This window comes from Pan troglodytes, chromosome 6, assembly GCF_028858775.2.
Source record: "Pan troglodytes isolate AG18354 chromosome 6, NHGRI_mPanTro3-v2.0_pri, whole genome shotgun sequence".
Lineage (NCBI taxonomy): Eukaryota > Metazoa > Chordata > Mammalia > Primates > Hominidae > Pan > Pan troglodytes.
Window position 1 is genome coordinate 101,084,319 of NC_072404.2, and position 22,111 is coordinate 101,106,429.

The following is a 22,111-nucleotide window of genomic DNA, read 5'->3' on the forward strand; positions in this document are numbered from 1 at the left end:
CCTCCAAATCATTGTGACACCTTTCCAGTAAGGGCAAAGAACTGGACAGAGGATGAGATGCACAAATTGACAGAAGTAGGCTACAGAAGGTGGGAAATAACAAACTTCACTGAGCTAAAGGAGCTTGTTCTAAGCCAATGCAAAGAAGCTAAGAACGATGATAAAAGGTTACAGGAGCTACTAACTAGAAAAACTGGTTTAGAAAGGAACATAAATGACTTAATGGAACTAAAAAACACAGCATGAGAACTTCATGAAGCACACACAAGATAGCTGAATCAATCAAGCAGAAGACAGAATATCAGAGATTGAAGATTATCTTGCTAAAATAAGGCAGGCAGACAAGATTAGAGAAAAAAGAATGAAAAGGAATGAACAAAACCTCCGAGAACTATGGGACTATGTAAAAAGACTGAACCTATGACTGAGTGGAGTACCTGAAAGAGATGGGGAGAATGGAAGCAAGTTGGAAAACACACTTGAGAATATTATCCAGGAGAACTTCTCCAACATAGCAAGACAGGCCAACATTCAAATTTAGGAAATATAGAGAACCCTACTAAGATACTGTATGAGATGATCAACCCTAAGACACATAATCATCAGATTCTCCAAGTTGAGGTGAAGGAAAAAATGTTAAGAGCAGCTAGAGAAAAAGGTTAGGTTACCTACCAAGGGAAGCCCATCAGACTAACAGCAGATCTCTCAGCAGAAACCCTACAAGCTAGAAGAGATTTGGGGCCAATATACAAGATTCTTAAAGAAAAGAATTTTCAACCCAGAATATCATATCCAGCAAAACTAAGCTTCATAAGTGAAGGAGAAATAAAATCCTTTTCAGACAAGCAAATGCTGAGGGAATTCGTCACCACCAGGCCTGCCTTGCAAGGGCCCCTGAAGGAAGCACTAAATATGGAAAGGAAAACTGGTACTAACCACTGCAAAAACACACCAAAATATAAAGGCCAATGACACTATGAAGAAACTGCATCAACTAGTGTGCAAAATAACCAGCTAGCATTATGATGACAGGATCAAATTCACAAGTAACAATATTAACTTTAAATCTAAATGGGCTAAATGCCCCAATTAAAAGACACAGAATGGCAAATTAGATAAGGAGTCAAGACCCATTGGTGTGCTGTATTCAAGAGACCCATAACCCATACAAAGACACAAATAGGCTCAAAATAAAGGGATGGAGGAATATTTACTAAGCAAATGGAAAGCAAAAGAAAGCAGGGGTTGCAATCCTAGTTTCTGACAAAACAGACTTTAAACCAACAAATATCAAAAAAGACAAAAGTGACCAGGCACGGTGGCACAAGCCTGTAATCCCAACACTTTGGGAGGCTGAGGCGGGCGGATCACAAGGTCAGGAGATCGAGACCATCCTGGCTAACACGGTGAAACCCCATCTCTATTAAAAATACAAAAAAATTAGCCGGGCGTGGTGGCAGGAGCCTGTAGTCCCAGCTACTCGGGAGGCTGAGGCAGGAGAATGGCATGAACCCGGGGGGCGAAGCTTGCAGTGAGCCAAGATCGCGCCACTGCACTCCAGCCTGGGTGATAGAGCGAGACTCCGTCTCAAAAAAAAAAAAAAAAAAAGACAAAAGCATTAAATAATAGTAAAGGGATCAATTCAACAAGAGGAGCTAACTATCCCAAGTATATATGCACCCAATACAGGAGCATCCAGATTAATAAAACAAGTTCATAGATACCTACAAAGAGACTTAGACTCCCACACAATAATAGTGGGAGACTTTAACACCCCACTGTCAATATTAGACAAATCAATGAGGCAGAAAATTAACAAGAATATTCAGAAATTGAACTCAACTCTGGATCAAGTGGCCCTAATAAATATCTACAGAACTCTCCACCCCAAAACAAAAGACTATACATTCTTCTCAGTGCCACATGGCACTTACTCTAAAATCGACCACATAATTGGAAGTAAAACACTCCTCAGGAAATGAAAAAAGAAAGGAAATCATAACAAACAGTCTCTCAGACCACAGTGCAATCCAATTAGAACTCAAGATTAAGAAATTCACTCAAAACCACACAACTACATGGAAACTGAACAACCTGCTCCTGAATGACTCCTGTGTAAATAATGAAATTAAGGCAGAAATCAAGAATTTCTTTGAAACCAAAAAGAACAAAGAGACAACAAACCAGAATCTCTGGGATACAGCTAAAGCAGTGTTAAGAGGGAAATTTAGGCCAGGCATGGTGGCTCATGCCTATAATTCCAGCACTTTGGGAGGCTGAGGTGGGTGGATCAGGAAGTCAGGAGTTCGCGACCAGCCTGGCCAAGATGGTGAAACCCTGTCTCTACTAAAAATACAAAAAATTAGCTGGGCATGATGGCACGTGTCTGTAATCCTAACCACTCAGGAGGCTGAGGCAGGAGAATCCCTTGAACCTGGGAGACAGAGGTTGCAGTGAGCTGAGATTGTGCCACTGCATTCCAGCCTGGGTGACAGAGTGAGACTCTGTCTCAAAAAAAAAAAAAAAGAGGCAAATTTATAGCACTAAATGCCCACATCAGAAAGCTAGAAAGATGACAAATTGACACCCTGACATCACAATTAAAAGAACTAGAGAAGCAAGAGCAAACAAATCCAAAAGGTAGCAGAAGACAAGAGATAACTAAGATCAGAGCAGAACTGAAGGAGATAGAGACACAAAAAATGCTTCAAAAAATCAATAAATCCAGGAGCTGGTTTCTTGAAAAAATTAATAGGCCACTCGCTAGACTAATAGAGAAGAAAAGAGAAGAATCAAATAGACACAATAAAATCTGATATATGGGATATCACCATTGACCCCAGAGAAATACAAACTACCGTCAGAGAATACCGTAAACACCTCTATGCAAATAAACTAGAAAATCTAGAAGAAATGGATAAATTCCTGGACACATACACCCTCCCAAGACTAAACCAGGAAGAAGTCAAAGCCCTGAGTAGACCACTAACAAGTTCTGAAATTGAGGCAGTAATAACCTACCAACCAAAAAAAGCCCATGACCAGATGGATTCACAGCTGAATTCTACCAGAGATACAAAGAAGAGCTGGTACCATTTCTTCTGAAACTATTCCAAACAATTGAAAAGGAGCGACTCTTTTATGAGTCACTCATTTCATGAGGCCAGCATCATCCTGATACCAAAACCTGGCAGAGACACAACAACAAAAAAGAAAACTTCAGGCCAATATCCCTGATAAACATCGATGCTAAAATCCTCAATAAAATACCAGCAAACTGAATCCAGCAGTGCATCAAAAAGTTTATCCACCAAGATCAACTCAGCTTCATCCCTGGGATGCAAGGCTGGTTCAACATATGCAAATCAGTAAACGTAATCCACCACATAAACAGAACCAATGACAAAAACCACATGATTATCTCAATAGAAGCAGAAAAGGCCTTCAATAAAATTTAACATCCGTTCAGGTTAAAAACTCTCAATAAACTAGGTATTAATGGGACATATCTCAAAATAATAAGACAAACAAATATTTATGAGAAACCCACAGCCAATATCATATGGAATGTGAAGAAGCTGGAAGCATTCCCTTTGAAAACCAGCACAAGACAAGGATGCCCTCTCTCACCACTTCTATTCAATGTAGTATTGAAAGGTCTATCCAGGGCAATCAGGCAAGAGAAAGAAACAAAGCGTATTCAAATCAGAAGAGAGGAAGTCAAACTGTCTCTGTTTGCAGACAAGATGATCCTATGTTTAGAAAACCCCATCATCTCAACTCAAAAGCTCCTTAAGCTGATAAGCAGCATCGGCAAAATCTCAGGATACAAAATCAATGTGCAAAAGTCACAATCATTTCTACACACCAAGAATAGACAAGCAGAGAGCCAAATCATGTATGAACTCCCATTCACAATTGCTACAAAGAATAAAATACCTAGGAATTCAGCTAACAAGGAACATGAAGGACCTCTTCAAGAACTACAAACCATTGCTCAAGGAAATAAGAGAGGACACAAACAAATGGAAAAGCAATCCATGCTCTTGGATAGGAAGAATCAATATCATGAAAATGGCCCTACTGCCCAAGGTAATTTATAGATTCAATGCTATTCCCATCAAACTCCATTGACATTCTTCAGAGTATTAGAAAAAATTACTTAAAATTCATATGAAACCAAAAAAGAGCCCATATAGCCAAGAAAATCCTAAGCAAAAAGAATAAAGCTGGAGGCATCACATTACCTGACTTCAAACTATACTACAAGGCTCCAGTAACCAAAACAGCATGGGACTGATACCAAAACAGACATATAGATCAATGGAACAGAATAGAGTCCTCAGAACTAAGGCCACACACCTACAATTATCTGGTCTTTGACAAACCTGACAAAAACAAGCAACGGGGAAGAGATTCCCTATTTAATAAATGGTGCTAGGAAAACTAGCTAGCTATATGCAGAAAACTGAAGCTGGACCCCTTCCTTACACTTTATACAAAAATTACCTCAAGATGAATTAAAGACTTAAATGTAAAACCTAAACCCATAAAAACCCTACAAGAAAACCTAGGCAATATCATTCAGGACATAGGTTTGGGCAAAGACTTCATGACAAAAACTCCAAAAGCAATTGCAACGAAAGCTAAAATTGACAAACGGGATCTAATTAAACTAAAGGGCTTCTGCACAGCAAAATAAACTATCATCAGAGTGAACAGGCAACCTACAGAATGGAAGAAAATTTTTGCAATCTACCCATCTGACAAGGGGCTAATATCCAGAATTTACAAGGAACTTAAACAAATTTACAAGAAATAAACAAACAACCTCATCAAAAAGTGGGCAAATGACATGAACAGACACTTCTCAGAAAAAGACATTAATGCAGCCAACAAATATGTGAAAAAAAGCTCAACATCACTGATCATTAGAAAAATGCAAATCAAAACTACAATGAGATACCATCTCATGCCAGTCAGAATGGCAATTACTAAAAAGTCAAGAAACAACAGATGCTGTCAAGGCTGTGGAGAAATAGGAATGCTTTTACCCTGTTGGTGGGAATGTAAATTAGTTCAACCATTGTGGAAGACAGTGTGGTGATTCCTCAAGGATCTAGACCCAGAAATACCATTTGACCCATTACTAAGTATATACCCAAAGGAATATAAATCATTATCTTATAAAGATACATGCACACATATGTTTATTGTGGCACTATTTACAATAGCAAAGACATGGAACCAACCCAAATGCCTATCAATGATAGACTAAATAAAGAAAATGTGGTACATATACACAATGGAATACTGTGCAGCCATAAAAAGGAATGTGATCATGTCCTTTGAAGAGACATGGGTGAAGCTGAAAGCCATCATCCTCAGCAAACTAACACAGAAACAGAAAACCAAACACCACATATTCTCACTCATAAGTGGGAGTTGAACAATGAGAACATATGGACACAGGGAGGGTAACAGCACACACCAGGACCTGTCAGCCTGGGGCAAGGGGAGGGAGACCATCAGGACAAATAGCTAATGCATGCAGGGCTCAAAACCTAGGTAATGGGTTGTTAGATGCAGCAAACCACCATGGCACATGTATACCTATGTAACAAACCTGCACGTTCTGCACATGTACTCTGGAACTTAAAGTAAAAATTGAAAAAAAAATCAAACTATAGCAGTGTTTCATTCATTGAATGTAGTAACTACACCTTTTTAAAAAGTCATTTTTGCAGACCCTGCTACCTGTCAGCCCATCATATGTCCTGCTCCTTGCTCCAGCCACTACCAATCTGAGGTTCTCACCATGGACATTCCCATTCCTAGGGAGAGATGCAGATCCCTAGCCAGCTTCTGAAGGAGGCAAGGACCCAATTGTCCAGCTGATCCAGGAAGAGGACAGGAGTGAGCAGGCAGCTTGGGCAGCCCCTTACCTTAGAGGAGTTTGGGGGAATGAGGCACAGGGCTGGGAGTGGGACTCAGGTTTTTGGCCTATCCAGGGAAGACCTAAGTTTTATGGTGCCTAAAGTTTGTACAATTTGGTAGACTTTAAGAAAAATAATAGTTCTGTAAATAGAAGCCCTACATGGATCTCACCGGGCTAAAATCAAGAGGCCACAAGATGGCTAACTAGAGACATGAGACACCTGCCCTCTTCGGAAAGAATAAAAATTGTGAATAGATAATCAAACCTCAAACAGGACATCTAAGAGAGAACACTAGAATCCAACATAGAGCTCAAAGAAAATACCTGAGGCACAGAAGGGGAAGGAAGCAAGCAGCTGGCTCAACCAAGATCAACCAATAGCAAGGGGATTGGTATTGTGGGGAAAAGGTAAGTGAGAAAGCTTCAGTTGTCCACATCCTTGCCACAGACTGTTGTTATCTGAACCACAGGAGAGTTTCTCTACCCACATGAACCCTGACACTAGCATGAGCAGTGATCTGGAGACCCCTGCAAGAGCATTGCACCCGACAGGGAACTCACACTGTGTCATTCAAACCCTGCTGAGACATGATCAGCTATGGCAGGGATCCATTTGGGGAGTAGCTATCATGGAACAGCATCTTGCTCTGGGAAAACAGCCCCTATCTCTCCACATCCTGGGAGCTCCCACCGACATTCCCCAGGATCCACTCAGAAGGCTGCAGCAGCACAGCACTGGCTAGACCCAAAGTTACTACAAGGTCTCTAGTACTCTAGTTCACAAGAAGTACTGTTCCCCAGGGAAAAAGACAGTGTCATGTAGCAAAAGGCAGCCCCTGGGACAAAGGAAACCAGAGAATGCACTTTGCAGAGCCTGAGAAATCCCTACCTTGGGCTGTGTGAAGAGACCCTGCCCCTAGCAGTGGCACAAACTCTGTGCTCAGCTTTGCAGGCAAGGAGTGACATCCTTTTTACCAGTGGAGCAGCCTCTGGGCTCAGGCTCTTGCACAGAGAACATGAATGCTCCTCTCCCTCCACACACCCACTCCTACTGCTGCTGGAGGCTTGGCCAAGGGAGAGCTGGAAGGTTACCTGTCTAGGATGGTGAGTGGTGACTCTGACCCCAACCCCCCATGGCAGCTTGGCTCTCATGCCTGGGCTTGTGCATGAAGGCAGGGTCCCTCCCTCCCTCTGCGTGGTGCTACACAACTGCTGCAACAAAGAGAAGAAGAGCTTGAGAGTGGCATGTCTGGGGATGTTGGGAGCAGCCCTGCACTGCAGCCAGCACCAACATCAGCTTGCACTGCTCAGGACACAGAGGGTCAGCCCACTACTACCACCATGATAGCCCATACCACCCTGGTTTCCCAGGGACCCAAGAATCTGTTAACCCACCCAGCCCACCACTGCCACTACTGGCTTCCAAGCAAGCCACCTGAAGGCCCACCATAGGCCCACTGCGAACTGCCAACACAGGTGCCAGCATACACCACCCTGGGCAAAAAGACAGGCATCTTCAGCCTACTACTACCATTACTGAAGCCTAAAGCCTGGCCCACATGGCTTACCAGTCTCCAGCACAACTTCATCAAAGCCTCCACTAATAAATGCACCCTAACTCTCCATGTAAATGCAAGAAAGCACTAACACTGTTGATAGTCAAGGAAATCATACAGAGAATACAGTATTGCACATACCCAGAATCAAAGCCAATGCGCCTTGCCTTACCAACACCACAGATTCATCTTCAGGAAAAAGTCTTCCGCTATGAAAGCAAATAGAAAAACAGAAGTGACTGTTACAGCAGATGTGCAAATATCAATGTAAGGATACAGGACACATGAAAAAGCAAGGAAATATGATACCTGAAAGGGAACACAATAATTGTCCAGAAATTGATCTCAATTAAAAATAAAACTTCAAAATTCTAGATAAAGAATTCAAAATATTAATTTTCAAGAAGTCAGTGAAATGAAAGAGAATTTTGAAAAACAATGCAAAGAAATCAGGAAAACAATTCAGGATTAAATGAGAAAATTATCAAAAAGATAGGTATCGACTTTTTTTAAACAGAACTAAATAGAAATTGAAGAAGAAATATAAAATACATTTGAAAGCTTAAACAACAGACTAGATTACACAGAAGAAAGAATCTTAGAACTTGAGCACAGGTTTTTTTTTAAATAACCCAGTCGGACAAAAATAAAGAAACAAATATTTAAAAAATGAGCAAGGCCTTTATGACATTTGGCACAACATAAAGTGATGAAATATATGAATTATTAGTATCCCAAGAATAAGTAGGAACAATGAAAGGATTACAAAATATATTTACCAAAAGAATAGATGAAAACTTTCCAAGTCTAGCAAGAAATTTAGACATTCAGATAAAGGAGGCAAAATGATCTCAAGGAAGATATAATGCAACAAGGCCTTCTCCAAAGCACATTATAATCAGACTGTCCAAATAAAAAGCAAATCTTAAAACAGGAAGAGAAAACACCTAGACAGCTATAAGGGAATCCCTATGAGACTAACAGCAAATTTCTCAGCAGAAACCTTACAGACCAGAAGAGAATGGGATAGTATATTCAAAGTGCTGAAAGAAAAGAAAAACTGGCAGCCAAGAATACTATATCCACCAAGTAATCCTTCATAAGTGAAGGAGAAATACAATTTTTTAATTGTTTGATAGAGTTTTATTACATTATCAGTAATACTATAAAATGTACATTTGATACAAATTAATGTTCAATATCTGTAAGTTTTTGGTGCATTTTATTATAGAGTGACACCTATTTACTTTGGGTAATTTAAATTATTCATGCAGGGTTGGGATTCTGGTTATTCTGTTCATGAATAAGGATATAAAATGTGGTATATTAGAAATATTATATTTTCAAGGACTTTTTTTCTATTTAAAAAATTTCTTTTTTTTTAATTTTACTTTAAGTTCTAGGGTACATGTACACAACATGTAGATTTGTTATATATGTATACATGTGCCTTGTTGGTGTGCTGCACCCATTAACTCATCATTTACATTAGGTACATCTCCTAATGCTATCCCTCCCCCCTTCCCCCACCCCACAACAGGCCCCAGTGTGTGACATTCCCCTTCCTGTGTCCAAGTGTTTTCATTGTTCAATTCCCACCTATGAGTGAGAAGATGCGGTGTTTGGTTTTTTGTCCTTGCGATAGTTTGCTGAGAATGATGGTTTCCAGCTTTATCCATGTCCCTGCAAAGAACATGAACTCATCATTTTTTATGGCTGCATAGTATTCCGTGGTGTATATGTGCCACATTTTCTTAATCCAGTCTATCATTGATGGACATTTGGGTTGGTTCCAAGTCTTTGCTATTGTGAATAGTGCTGCAATAAACATACGTGTGCCTGTGTCTTTATAGCAGCATGATTTATAATCCTTTGGGTATATACCCAGTAATGGGATTGCTGGATCAAATGGTATTTCTATTCCTAGATCCTTTATTTATCAGACAAGCAAATGCTGAGGAAATTCATTATCACTAAACTGTTTCTATGAGAAATGCTCAAGGGAATCCTAAACCTGGAAGTGAAAGGATGACATTTACCATCATGAAAACACACAAAATTATAAAACTCACTAGTAAAGCAGTCACACAAAGAAGGGAAAGAGAAAGGACTCAAACGGTATCACTACAGAAATTCACCAGACCACGATGACAAACAATAAGAGAAAAACAAAAGAGCAAAGAATATATAAAACAACCAGAAAACAGCTAACAACATGACAGGAAGAAAGCTGCACATATCAACAATAACCTTGAACATAAGCAGATTAAATTATCCACATAAAAGACATAGAATGGCTGAATAGACTTTTTTAAATGATGCAACCATATTCTGCTTACCAGCATATATGCCTATCAGCATAGATACTGAAAAGCCCACCTTACCAGTAAAGATACATATAGACTGAGAAAGTAAAGGAATGGGAAAAGATGTTCCATGAAAACAAAAACCAAAAGCAAGCAGGGATATCTGGACTTATATCAAGCAAGGCTGACTTTAAGTCAAGAACAAGAGAAAACAAAAAAGAAGGGAATTACATGAAGATAAAAGGATCAATGCAGCAAGAATATATAACAATTCTAAATATATATGTGCTCAACACTGGAGAACTAGTTTCATAAAACAAATATTACTAGATCTATATACAGATATAGACTGCAATATAACAGTGAGGGACTTCAACACCCCATTTTCAGCATTAGGCAGATCACCTAGACAGAAAATCAACAAAAAAATTTAATTTAAACTAGACTTTAGAACAAATGAACCTAACAGACATTTTCAGAGCATTCTATCCAACAGCTGCAGAATACACATTCTTCTCATCAGCACATGGAACTTTACCAAAATAGACCATATGTTAGGCCACAAAACAAGTCTCAACATATTTTCAAAAATCAAACTCATATCAAGTATCTTCCCAGGTCACAATGGAGTAAAACTAGAAATTAACCCCAAGAGGAATTTTGGAAACTATATAAATACACGGAAATTAAACAACATGCTTCTGAATAACCTCTGGGTCAAAGAATAAATTAAGATGCAAATTTTAAAAAATTCTTGAAACAAATGAAAATACAAATACAACATACTGAAACCTGTGGAATACAGCAAAAGCAGTGCTAAAAGGAAAGTTTATAGTAATAAATGCCTACATCAAAAAAGTAGAAAGATGACAAATTAACTATCTAACAAGACACCTTAAGAAACTAGAAAAGTAAAAACAAACCAAGCTCAAAATAACTAAGACCAGGGAAGAACTCAATGAAATAGAGACTTGAAAAAAAGGATCAATGAAATGAAAAGTTGGCCCTTCAAAAAGATAAAAACAATTGATAAACCACTAGCTAGATTAATCAAGAAAAGGAGAAAGAAGACCCAAATAAACAAAATAAGACACAAAAAAGGGGCAGTACAATTGATATGACAGAAATTTTAAAAAATCATCACGGACTATGATAAACAACTATACACTGACAAACTGAAAAACCTAGAAAAAAAAAAGAATAAATTCCTGGAAACATACAATCTACCAAGATTGAATCAGGAAGACATGTAAAACCTAAACAGACCAATAATGAGTATTATTATTGAATCAGTAACAAAAAAGGCTTCCAATAGAGAAAATCCCAAGACAGGATGGATCCACAGCCAAATTCACCCAAATGTGCAAAGAAGAACTAATATCAACCCTCCTGAATCTATTCCGGAAAAGCCAAAGAGGAGAGAATTCTCCCTAATTCATTCTATGAGGCTAGCATCACACTAATACCAAAAACAGATAAGGAGAAAAAAGAAAAAAAGAAAAGAAAAGAGAAAGAGAGAAAGAAAAAGAGAAAGAAAGAAACAGAGAGGAAGGAAGGAAGGAAGGAAGAAAAGAAAGAAAGAAAGAAAGAGAAAAAAGAGGAAGGCTGGAAGGAGGAAGAAGGAAGGAAAGAAGGAAGGAAGGAAGGGAGGGAGGGAGGAGACAAGGATGTCCACTTTCATTATTCTTATTTATGATAGTATTGGAAGCCATAGCCAGAGCAATCAGGCAAGATAAATGAATAAAAGGCATCCAAATTAGAAAATAGGAAATCAAATTATCCCTCTGTGCTGATGATACGATCTGATACCTAGAAAAACCTTAGGACTCCACCAAAAAGCTCAGATTTGGTAAATGAATTCATTAAGTTGCAGTATACAAGATTAATGTACAAAAATCAGTAGCATTTCTATACACCAATAATGATCTAGCTGAGAAGAAAATCGACAAGGCAATTCCATTTACAATAGCTACAAAAAAAACATACCTAGTAATAAATTTAACCAAGGAGGTGAGCAATCTCTGCAAGGAAAACTACAAAACAATGATGAAAGAAATTTAAGACCAGACACAGTGGCTCATGCCTGTAATCCCAGCACTTTTAGAGGCAGAGGAAGGAGGATCACTTGAGCCTAGGAGTTCAAGACTATCCTGGGCAACATAGCAAGACCCTGTCTCTACAAAAACAATTCTTAATTAGCTGAGCATGGTGGCATACAAGCTACTTGGGAGGCTTGGGCAGAAGGACTGCCTAAACCCAGGAGGTCAAAGCTGCAGTCAGCAGTGATTGTGCCACTGCAATCCAGCCAGGGTGTCAAATCAGGAGTTAAAAAAAGAAAAACAAAAGAAAAAAAAGAAATCAAAGAGGACACCAAAAAACAAAACAAAACAAAAAATCCCATGTTCATGAATTGAAGGAATTAATATTATTTAAAATGACCATATTGCCCAAAGCAATCTACAGATTCAGTGCAATCCCTATCAAAATACCAATGCCATTCTTCACAGAATTAGAATGTGACTAGACTCCTAAGATTCATGTGGAACAAAAGGAAAAAAAAATGCTGAATAGCCAAAGCAATCCTAAGCAAAAAGAATAAATTTGAAGGCATCACATTACCTGACTTCAAAATATACTATAAGGCTACGGTAACTAAAACAGCCTGGTATTGGTATAAAATTAGGCATATGGACCAATGGAGCAGAATAAAGAACTCAGAAATAAACCCACATATGTTCAAACAACTGATCTTTGACAAAGCTGACAAGAAATTACACTGGGGAAAGGAAATCTTGTTCAATAAATGGTGCTGAGAAAGTTCGATAGCCACATTCAGAAGAACAAAACTGGACTGCTATATCTCTCACTATATACAAAAAACAACTCAAAATGGATTAAAGGCTTAAACATAAGACCCCAAACTATAAAACTGCTAGCAGAAAAACCTAGGGGAAAACTCTCCTGGACACTGATCTAGGCAAAAAAATTATGACTAAGACCTTAAAAGCACAGGCAACAAAAACAAAAATGACAAATGGGGCTTAATTAAACTAAAATGCTTCTGCACAACAAAAGAAATAATCAACAGAGTGAACAGACAACCTGTTGAATGAGAGAAAATATTTGCAAACTATTTATCAGACAGGTGACTAATACCCAAAATATACAAGGAACTCAAAACAGCAGGAAAAAACAATCCCATTAAAAAGTGGGCAAAGGACATGAATAGACATCTCTCAAAAGAAGACATACCACATGGCCAACAGGTATATTAAAAAATGCTCAACATCAGTAATCATTAGGGAAATGTAAGTCAACACCACAAGAAGATATCATCCTACTCCAGTCAGAATGTCTATTACTAAAAAGACAAAAAATAACAGATGTTGGTGAGGATGCAGAGAAAAGGGAACTCTTATACACAGTTGGTGGGAATGTAAACTAGTCCAGCCACTATGAAAAACAGTATGGAGAGTTCTCAAAATACTGAAAATAGAATTACCACTACATCCAACAATCCCACTACTAGGTATCTACTCAAAGGAAAAGGGTATCAAAGGGTACCTGCACTCATGTGTTTATTATAGCACTATTCATAATAGAAAGGCATGGAATCAATTTAAATGTCCCTCAGTGGATGAATGAATAAAGAAAATGTGGTATTTATACACCATGGAGTACTATTCAGTCATAAAAAAATGAAATCATGTCGTTTGCAGTAACAAGAATGGAACCGATGGTAATTATCTTAAATGAAATAGATAAATATCACATATATTTATACACATAAATACTTATCCAAAAAGATAAATATCACATGTTCTTGCTTATATGTGGGATCTAAAAAATTTGATAACATGGGGATAGAGAGTGGAAAAATAGATAACAGATGCTAAGAAGAGTGATTCGGGGTAAAGGGGAAGGATGAAGAGAAGTGGGTTAAAGGGTACAGGGTACAAATATAGAGTAAGATTGTAGGAATAAAAGCAATGTTTGATAGCTGAGTAGGGTGATTCTACTTAATAAAAATGTTTTGTACTTGGGTGATGAACACCCTAAATACCCTGACTTGATCAGTATGCATTATATATATGTAACAAAATTTCACATATACCCCATAAAGGTGTACAAATAAAAATAATAAAATTTTAAAGCTCATAATTATTCAACATTGAATGTTTGTGAGACAAGGATTCCCGAGCCAGGGATGTGGGAAAATGGGGGAAAAGAAAGGAAATGTACTACAAAAGTCAAAGATGAATAATTTACAATCCTGGCTTCAAATAAGTCAGAGGCTGTAGAGGAAAAAGTAATCATAACAAATAATTAATTTAATGAAGTGCTGTTACTGAGTGCTAGTGCCATGGAGAAGGAAGCAACACCAACTTTCAGCAAATATTTATTGAATGAATGAACTAACTCTATTAATGGAAGGTATATTTGTGGTGAATTTTTTACAGATTAGCAGGTCTTCGCCTGAAGAAACGATGAAGGAACATTTCGGGTAAAAGGAATAACATACAACTAGAAAAGATCCAGAGTATATGATCAGTCTAGAAAATCAACGATTCTCAAATTGGGTAGTACATTGGAGTTACCTTGGAAATGTAAAAAAAAAAAAAAAAAGTGTGGCCTGGATCACACCCCCCAAAATTTTGACTTAATTGGTATGGGGAGAGGCCTGAGTACTTGTGTATTTTATACTTCCCCAGGTGCTTCTAATATGCAGCAAAGTTTAGGAACCACTAGTGGACCATCCTGCAAATTTCCTTAATTCTGGTTTGTTGACTTTCCTGCCACAATACTCATTAAATCTTTAAGTAAGTCACAAAGTTAGAGCATGACAAGTTCCAACAAATTCACTGGGGCTCTTTTTGTCCTGTGTTGTCTATTCTCTCCTCTACAGAAATTAGATGACTCTAAATTAGCCCCATGGTGACGACGGGCAGCCATAAAATTTGAACAAAGGGGGTGATTGGGTCTTCTCAGTCGAGTCCCATAACCCATCATGTGCCCACACTCTACTAGAGGATCTTACAGTGGCATAAAGGTATGGATTCTACCCTTCTTTCATTCCAGTCCATCCCCTCAGCTCCCATATTTCTGAGGCTTTTATTGTAACAAGGTATTATACATTGTAGGGAGGGATATCCTTCCTGTTTGCCATAGAGTGTATTAAACAATTCCCCTGGAGACCAAACAAGCTAAAAAAAAAAACACAGAATAGAAAGAACTAGGTTGTTGTCAAATAGTACAGAAATTATTAGTTGCACTCTCCACATAGAGATCAGAATACTTCTCTCAACACGATGTCTCCTTTGTGCCTTTATGGAGAGATTAAGAAGGGATGATGGTTTACACCTGGTGGGTTTATGTCTGGTGGCAGGAAAGACTCACAGAAAAAGATTTCTTCCTAAGGGAGACTTAGACAGGGTTCTTTCTGTTTTTAACATGTACCATTCATTTAACTTAAGGATATAGTCTTTCTTTTTATGTCACTATGACATTCCAACACAGGACAAAGGGGAAAGAGCATTATTCCATGTGACATTTGAAAACCTAACCTTTATCAGCTGCTCCTGAAGGCCATTTCTCCCACATCTGGGAGTTAACTGTACAAGGTCAGGAGCCCTGGCACACTGTTGGAGCATGCAGCAAAATCAGGAGCTGGGACTGCCTTTCTGGCATCCTCATTATGGTTTTTTTCCTTTCATTCATTCATCCCATTTCTGAGTACCTACAGCAATGTTTCCAAATCTGCCTGATGATAAAATCTCCAAAGATCTTGTTAAAAAAAAAAAAACAAACAGGTTTCCAGTTCCCACCACAGTCTTCCATGTTGAAAGACAAATTGAGGCCAGGAGCGGTAGCTCACACCTGTAATCCCACTTTGGGAGGCCAAAGTGAGAGGACTGCTGGAGCCCAGAAGTTGAAGACCAGCCTGAGCAACATAGGGAGATCCCGTCTCTACAGATATATTTTTTTAATAGCCAGGTGTGTGGCCCATGCTTGTGGTCCCTGTTACTTGGGAGACTGAGGTAGGAGGATTGCCTGAGCCTGGGAGGTTGAGGCTGCAGTGAGCTGTGATTGCATCACTGCACTCCAGCCTGTGTGACAGAGTGAGACCCTGTCTCAAAAAAAAAAAAAAAAAGATAAACTGAGGCACATTAAAATATTACAATTTATTTGAGCATTTAGTGATTCCTGAATTGGGCAGCTCCAGACCACAAGCAGTTAAAGGGCTCCACCAAAGGGGCAGGAGGAGAAAGCTTTTTAGGGTGAATGCATGAAGTAAGGCAAATAAAATATTTTATTGGTTAAAGTGGATCAGTAGCCTTATTTGGATGATTCCAGTAGAAAGTCCCACTAGAGGTCAGTTGGCAGTTTCTGATTGGTTGTTTTCCTGTTAACACTGAGTTGGGTTTCAGTTTGTTTAGTAGAAACCCAGAGCAATGGAGCCACCCCGGTGTAATGGCCTCTGCATGAATTATTTTAACACCCTGAATCAGAATCTCCAGAGGGAAGTCCATGGGAATCTGCATTTTTAACAAGCACCTACATTATTTTTACTATATACATAGTTTGAAATGGTTGGTCACTACCCTTGGTGAACTCCATGAATCACTGTTCTGTGAATCTAGTTCAAAAAGGTCCTTTCTAGTTGTAGTCCCAGATGAAATGATGTTTTCTCTATCAGTATTTTTCAGATCTCCATGTTCATGTTCCCTGTTATGTCAAGCCCACCCACAATTCCTTAAAAAGTCAGTTAGCAACAATGCATATTTATCCATTTAAGTCATCACCTTTCTTTCTTGTATTGTAATGCTGACAGTCCAACATCCCATTAAATGTGAGTACCAGCATAGGTTTTTCCAGTGTAACATTATTTTCTAACAAAATAAAACTTTCAACACCAGTTATGTGGGTGAGGTTAGCTGGAGTCCTGTGGAGCGAGATGGAATTCTGACAAAGGTCCTGAAGTTCTTACAATTTTGAAAACCTCTTTCTCTACATTAACTGGCCATAACTTCCAGGAAATTCAGGTGGAGCTCCTGTTTTGCAGACCCACAGTCCTCCTAGTCATGCTTTATGTATCTACTCCTAGGCATGGAAATTTAGAATGCAAATAATTTGTGTCAATTGTGTTGCGTGGCAACAGATAATGACTTTACTCAGCAAGGAGACATTTCACCATATCTGTCTCTTAAAGGCTGCCAGCTGTGGGAAACAATCAAGGGCTAGCATCACACAGGCAGGAAGGTGAACCAGGGAATGTGCTAGGAGAGAATAGAATGCATATCCAGTGTCTGCTTTTCTCTCATAAACTGTGGTTTCGGCAAGTGCAAGTATTGTAATTTGCTGTCTTTTTTTTTTCTCCCAAAGGCCATTTTGTCTTATCTGATGTTGAAACGCTTCCACATAGCTGTGAACACCAAAACATAAAAAAAAGAGAAATCACTTGGAAATTTGTTCATTGTCTCTTGCTATGCTTGACATTTCCACACTGATAAGGTACAGTTAAATATTGACTTTTTGGTTAAGTTCAGATTAGGTGTCTTGTCCATGAGCATTGATTGCAAACCATTATCTTTCTTCTTCTTCAGGGCACTAAGTTGTCTTACAAAAATAGAAAGGACAAAAGAAGAAAAAATTGTTAGCTGAAATATTGTCATTAATTACCTGAAGGTCTTTCCCAAGCTGTGATAAAAATTGTCCTTGGCTTTTGAGATATGGGGGTATTTTGTTGAAGACAGTGTTGGTAAATGTTAGAACATATTAAAAATTGGATTTTATATTTGTAGATTATTTACATATATCTTCAAGTTCATCTAACAAAGAAAATGCCACCCTATTATCAATAAGTGCACAAACTAGGTAACTGGCAGACTTTTATTATTTACCAGTTAAACATTTATCAGTGCCATACTAAAATCAATCGATGAAGATTGATGCACTCAATTTAGCCAGAGAACATCCACTATTGCAGATTAAGCTTCCTCTTACCATTCTGCTAGAAACAGAACAATTAAGAGAACCTACAACACAGATTATTTCACCTCACTAAACCCCTCATGAGTTTCTGCATTGTCTCCCAATGGAGACTGTAAATTCCTGAAAGCAGGATGATCTCTGATTGATTTCCCAAGAGGCATCATTTTTTGTCTTCTGTCATTCCTTATCACTCCACCAACTTAGATAATTAAATCCTATTTGGAATGCTTTTCAAGTCAAATGCTCAGTCAAATCAACAGATCCTGCAGGGCTGTGGAGAAACAAGGTATGGTCTCTGTTCCCAAGGAGTTTATAATTTATTTAAAAACAAGGTAATACAGAGTTACTAAAATAATGGTAGCAAAGGAAAAATCACTGAGTTCAGTGGGAAAAATCTCACACTGTGGACCAGAATGATGATGTCAGCCTTCATGGATAGATATGCCCTGACCTTGAAAGAATTAACTAGAGGAAGGACAAAAGCATTCTAAATTTTCTGTGAGACAGGACATTCTTATTACAGTATTTTGTCCACCATTCCCCAAGATTAAAGTATTTTATATATATACTTGGCCCTCTGTATCTATGGGTTCTGTATCCATGGGTACTGCATTCATGGATTCAACAAACTATGAATTTTAAAAATTCAGGGAAGAAAATGATGGTTGTGTCTGCATTGAACATGTAAAGACTTTTTTCTTGTCATTATTCTCTAAACAATATAACAACAACTTACACACCATTTACATTTCACTAGGTATTATAAGTAATACAAAGGTGATTTAAAGTATAGAGTGGGATGTGCATAGCTTATATGAAAATACACCATTTAATATAAGGGACTTGAGCATCCATGGATTCTGATATTCATAGGGGATCCTGGAAACAAATCTCTCACTGATACTGAGGGACAACTGTAAAGGAAATTTTGTTTTAGGACCCAAGTGACTAGCTTGATTTTTCCTCTTTTTAAGAAAAAAGAAAAGTAGACATCTTTGCTATTGCTTTCATAAGGCAGCTAAAATCTGAAATATATAAAAGTACATATATGAAACATATGATATTGCTGACATTTGTCTATTTTTGAACTAAAGAGGCTGTAATTTCACATGATTCAACCATACACATATATACTTGCATAAGCATATATACACAAACACACAAATATGAATACATATTTAATGTAAAACTTCTTACCTTTATTTGAGCAAAATTTGCTACCTGTGCTAATTTTCAGTTGCATTAACATCTAACAAGCAAGTAATAAATTCTCAAAAAAGCCATTTCTATCAGCACAATTAGTATGTATTAACTATAAAGTCTGTTTTCAGTATCTATAGAATGTCCTTGACTTGCCAAAAATAATATTTGATGACTCAAGTTGTGAATCATGAAACAGAATTTGATTCATAGTTGGATAGGCAGTTACATTAAATCTTCACCCCTGGGAATCCACACCCAAGTCTACCAGAAATCAAGAATGAAAGAAATTGGAGATCTTGAGTCATCTCCACCCTGAATATGTGATCCAGGTGACAAAAGCACAAATGAACAAATGAGTGTTTCAGCAAATAAACCAAAAATGAAATAAAATTTACAATACCACTGGGTACCCCACCTAACACAGCAAGCATCTGTGCACACCATCAGGGGGACTTAGGACAGGCCCTCCCTACTTCCAGCCACCACCACAGGTACCTGCACATGTCATCCAGAGGCCTGGGGATCAACTCATCCCCGTTGCCACTGCTGGAATCCACACACACCGTCTGAGGGGCCTGAGGGCAAACTCACCCTGCCAACCAGCACTGCCACTACTTCTGGGGCCCAGCACATTATCCAAGAGTTGAGAGATCAACTCCTGCCATCCACCACTGGCACCCATGCACACTTTACAGTAGCCTGAGGATAGGCCCACCACACCACTACAGCTGCCCATGTACTCTGTCCAGTGGCCTGAAGATAGACCCATCCTTCTATTGCTGGTGACTATGCCTGCCTCCCAAAAACTCAAGTACTGGCCCACTCAGCCTGCTGCTGCCACCATTGCTGGCACCCACCTGCATGTACCACATGGGGTCCTGGAAACTGGCCCACTCAGCCCTCTCATGCCACTACTGTCACCTGTGCATGATATTCAAGGGCCTGAGTATTAGCTCACCACTGCCACTACTATCACTGACCCAACACACACTGCCAAGGGGCCTGAGGACCCACCCACCTGCCTGGCCCACTACTAGCACCCAAGCAAGCTGCCTGGGACCCCAAGGACCAGCCCACCTAGACACGCCACCACTGGCACCTGGTACATCACCTGGGGGCCATGGATCTGCACACCCAACCTGCCACTTCCACCACTGGTACCCAAGACTGAACCACTTGGAATCCCCATCCCCAGCAAAGCTTTGCCACAGCCTCTACTAACAATCACAGCCTAAGTCCCTGAGGAACTGACAAACACCACTAACACAGATTACAAATGAAGAAATCATATAGAAATGATAATGCTGTGCCAACCCATAATCAAAGCCAAATCACCGTACCCAACTAACAATATAGATACATCTACAGGAAAAAGTCTTTACCTAAGAAAACCAATCCATAAAATTGGTAGAGACAACTGTTATACCAGATATGCAGATATCAACATCTTGTATCCTTATATAAGAAACATGAAAAAGCAAGGAAATCTTCTATCCTTATACAAGAAACATGAAAAAACATGAAAAAGCAAGGAAACAAGACACCTCCAAAGGAACACAATAATTAACCAGTAACAGATACCAAAAATATGGACATTTATGAAATGCCTGAAAAATAATTTAAAATAATGATACTAAAGAAACTCAAGGAAATACAAGAGAACATAGATAAATAATACAAAGAAATCAGGAGAAAACAATTCCTGATCTGAACAAAACATTCAACAAAGAGATAGATATGCTCAAAAAGAACTAATGAGAAATACTGGAACTGAAGAACTCAATGAATAAAATTTAAAAATACAATTGAGAACTTCAACAATATACTAGATCAAGCAGAAGAAGGAATATCTAAACTTGAAGACAGGTCCTCGAAATAACAAAGTCAGATCCCACCCCAAAAAAAAGAAAAGAATAAAGAATAAAAAAGAATGAAGAAAGCCACATATAAACAGCATAAAGTGACCAAATATTCAAATTGAGGGAGTTCCAAAAGAAGAGATGGGCAAAGGCATAGAAAACCTATTTAACAGGTCTTGAAGAGATATAGACATCCAAATACAAAAATCTCAAATATCCTCAAATAGATTCAACCCCAAAAGGTCTTCTGAAAGTACTTCATAGTCAAACTGTCAAAACCTAAAGACAAAGAGAGAATTATAAAAACAGCAAGAGAAAAGTATCAGGTAACATGTAAGGGAATCCATATCACACTAACAGTGGATTTCTCAGCTGACACCTCACAGATCAAGAAAGAATGGGATGATATTCAATGTACTGTAAGAAAAAAAGTCAGACAATAATATTATAACCAGCAAAGCTATCCTTCAAAAATGAAGAAGAAATTAAGTCTCCCAGACAAACAAAAACTGAGGAAATTTGTCACAACTAGACTAGCCCTACAAGAAATGCTTCAGGGAGTCCTGTATCTGGAAGCAAAAAATAATATCTACCATTATGAAACACAATTCTAAACATATAAGCACACAACACTTTAACATCAAATATATAAAGCAAATATTATTAGATCTATAGGTAGAGATAGACCCCAATATGATAATAGTTAGGGACTTCAACATCCAACTCTCAGCATTAGACAAATCATCTAGACAGAAGATCAACAAAGAAACATTGGATTTAAACTTCACTTTAGACCAAATGGACCTTACAGAACATTTCACCCCACAGCTGCAGAATATATATTCTCCTCAGCAGCACATGGAACATCCTCCAGAATAGACCATATGTTAGACCACGAAACAAATCTCAACAAGTTTTAAAAACTGAACTCATATCAAGCATTTTTTCAGACCACAATGGAATAAAACTAGAAATCAATAGCAAGAGGAACCTTGAATGCTGTATATATACATGGAAACTACACAACTTGCTCCTGAATGACTAATGGTCCAATGAAGAAATTAAGAAGGAAGTCAAAAAATTTATTGAAATGAATGAAAGTGGAAACACAGCATACCAAAACCTATGGTATTGGTACAACAAAAGCAGTGCTGACAGGGAAGTTAACAGAAATAAATGCCTACATAAAAAAAAAAAGCAGATTTGAAATAAACAACCTAGAGGTGCACCTCAAAGAACTAGAAAAATCAGGAGAAA